The 3,454-nt window shown below is 32.8% G+C and overlaps 1 long non-coding RNA gene across 1 annotated transcript; it reads left to right on the top strand.

The window, feature by feature from the left end:
* The first annotated feature begins 475 nt into the window (after positions 1–475).
* Positions 476–1,737, top strand: LOC113723178 (uncharacterized). Its single transcript, XR_003456921.2, has 2 exons — positions 476–636; positions 711–1,737. It is a non-coding gene; the product is annotated as an uncharacterized lncRNA (long non-coding RNA).
* The last annotated feature ends 1,717 nt before the right edge of the window (positions 1,738–3,454 follow it).

Below are 3,454 nucleotides of genomic sequence, written 5' to 3'. Positions count from 1 at the left end.
TCTTTTTTCTTTTTTGAGCCATTGGCCTTCATATTATGGATTTGCATTCAATTGAGTGATTCCATGAATCTATCAATTGCACCAATTTATGACGACTAAAAATTATGAAAATAATGTAAATGAAGCGTAGGAGGGTTTTGGGTCTTTTCTTGCACATTTCCACGTCGTATTGTGTTACATAGTTTTTTAAAGTAACAAAGTGTTCCACCAAGAGAAATATTTTAAAATTTGAATTTTTATCCGTTATTGCATGAGACACATATCAATTAGATAAATAGTTTAACAAGAATATAATAAATAATAGTATAACGAAGGAACCTCTACCCTTCAGGAGATGGTACTTTTTGTAGAAACTTTAGTACATGTTATACCACAAAAAGAAAGAACTTTTTTCGAGTAGGCTTTGTCTGAAAAAGGTTGAACAGGACTCGAGTGTACAAATTTTTTAAAAATTAATATACTTTCTTATTAATGGATTGCGTTGATATAGCTGTAATAGTTATTATTCAATTAAATGTTAAGTTGTGTTTTTCGTTCCTTTTCTCTGTGCTGTAGATTAATGCCTTGAGAATGGGTTGGAATAGAGTATACGGAAGTTTGGAAGAGGCAATTAAACCAGAATTAACTATAAAACAGGTCTTTGCATAATTAATGCTTTTACAAATATCTCGAAATAATATTTCTTACTCCATTAAAACTTTTCCTATCAGAAATTAGCAGTGAGAATCCGGGTTCTGATATGAGTTCAGTGTTGCATGGATTGGACGATGAGTTTGGGGTACGGGGCTAACGAAGACAAGAGAAATAGGGGAATCTGTAAACCATTTGGCCTGACTCCTCAATGTGTTAATTCGTTTTTTTAATGAAGCTGCTTAGACTTCACTAAGAGACATGAAAACTTACCGAGTGTTGTTTTGATCGGTTAAGTAAATTGTTATCGCAATACAAAGGTGAATCTCTTTTCCAGATTTATTTTCTTTAGAATTCATCATATGCTAATTTCCATTTCAGATTTATTTTGTTTATGCTTTCCCACTACTTTCTTTACGAGTCACATGAATCAAGAATATATTTTATACTAAAGGCAAAACGAAGGGCTCTAGGAAATGTCTGGTGTTTTGGCTCAGCATCATCCAGCGGTAGCTAATGCCTTGATCGTATGATTGTTGGGTAACGTGTTCGATGGTGTGAGTGCAGCAAAGGGTGTATGTTCCAGGAAGGGAAAAGGAGAAGCAAACTGTTGAGCTGGAGGTCTGCAATCAGAGAATGTTCAAAACCGAATTGCGTAACAAATGGCAAGAGACCGGGGAATGTCCCTATGGAGAGAACTGCCAATTTGCTCATGGAATTAAGGAGCTGCGCCCTGTACTTCGCCACCCAAGGTACAAGACTGAGGTATGCCGCATGGAGTTGAACGGTGGACACCGATGATGAGGAGAAGCTTATCAAGTCCATGAACATCAGGCCCCTAAAGCTACTCAATCGTTAGGTCCATGATTATAACTCCCCTAAATGACGTTAGACAACTGCAAAAGTCTTGGCTGGTATGCAACGGTGTTTTTGTTCTTCAAAGTAAGCAATTCATTAATAGGCAATAAGGCTAAGGTCTACTGATGTGATAATACTAACTGCTTGATTAAAAAAAAAAAACTGTATGATCCGTAGTCAAGGAGATTAAAAGTAACATTTCTCGGCAGTGCACCTTTGATGAGTTACTGTGCATTGTTTGCAAACAAACACCTGGCTAACACCAATGCAAACCACTGCCACGGCCTAACCTTTCCCTGCTGACTTTTCCTGTTGGTTGAATAATTCTCTCTGCCCTCCAATTTTTCAAACTCATGCTCATTATAATAAAATACCAGGTCCTAGCTACCTGACGCATAGCGTCAGGGCAGAATACCTAGTAATAGTATAACGAAGGAACCTCTACCCTTCAGGAGATGGTACTTTTTGTAGAAATTTTAGTACATATTATACCACAAAAAGAAAGAACTTTTTTCGAGTAGGCTTTGTCTGAAAAAGGTTGAACAGGACTCGAGTGTACAAATTTTTTAAAAATTAATATACTTTCTCCGTTCCAAATTATTTATCGTATTTCGAGATTTCAACTTTTTAAAAATAGTGGCTTGATGGTGATGTTAGTATATTTGTTTTCAATGTTACCCTGAAAAATTCAAATTTCAATTTTGAATTTAGTATGAAATATAGATAAAATTTGGAATAACATTGAAAAATGAGATCAAAATAATTTTGACTTTGATAAGATTGACAAACATCTTGGGACATTTTAAAATAAAGGAAAAATGATCGGTTTCATCCTTCACATTTTACAATAATATTCTTTTCGTCCCTCACTTTTAAAACGAAGCAATTTCGTCCTTGACATTTAAAAACTGAAATTCTTACATCCCTGAACCCAAATTTCAATCTAAATCAAACCACCAATCAACCTGATTACAAATTTTGGAGGTGTAATTGGTAGATTACTTGATTACCTCAACTTGATATTCATGTAAAATTTAATGATTACCTCAACTTGATATTCATGTAAAATTTAATGAACCCAAAAAGAAAAAATAAAAAATTATAGCATAAAAAAGAAAGATTGATCTTTCCTACATTATCATTGTATACACTGACGGTTTTATGTACCGCCATATCATTTCAATTTAAATTTAAACACAAAAATTTATATTTATGATACACATCTAGATTCGTAAGCGGATATACTAACGGTGCATGAAAAGATTTACCAAAAAAAAAATTCTACTATTCCAAGACAAAGAATGGCCTTTTATGTTATAATTTTTATTTTTTTGGTTTAATAAATATCATGTGAATATGATGAAATTGACCGAGTGATCTATTAATTATATTTCCGAAATTTATTACTGGGTTATTGAATGATTTGATTCAGATTGAAAATTAGGTTCAGGGATGTAATAGCTTTAATTTTTAAATGCTAGGGACGAATTTGCTTCATTATAAAAGTGAGGGATGAAAAGAATATTTTTGTAAAATGTGAAGGATGAAACAGGTCATTTTCCCTAAAATAAAAAACATGACACTTTTAATAGGATTGAGGAAATAGAATGAAAAAATGGTTGATTATCAGAAGTACAATTATTGTGAAAGTGTGTGTTTCTATGCTAGCTGGCATGAGCAGATCAATTAATGCTTCTGGCAAAAAGAAAAATGCCAGTTTAAGGCATGGAATTTTTATTAAAAAAAAAAAATCCTTTTATACCGTTAATATGTGAATGTGACCTTGCCAACTTAAAAAAAAAATGTTACTTTTAGGTATTGAATTTTAGAATAATTTTATTTTCACACCAGCTAATTTTAGAATAATTTTAGGTATTCAATAAATGCATGTGGCTTATTGTAGTTTAACAACAGTTGTATAAATGAGTACGAAACATAATCCATCACTTTAATGATAACGACGAGT

Source organism: Coffea arabica, chromosome 2c (assembly GCF_036785885.1).
Source record: "Coffea arabica cultivar ET-39 chromosome 2c, Coffea Arabica ET-39 HiFi, whole genome shotgun sequence".
NCBI lineage: Eukaryota > Viridiplantae > Streptophyta > Magnoliopsida > Gentianales > Rubiaceae > Coffea > Coffea arabica.
This window is presented reverse-complemented; position numbering and strand designations above follow the sequence as displayed.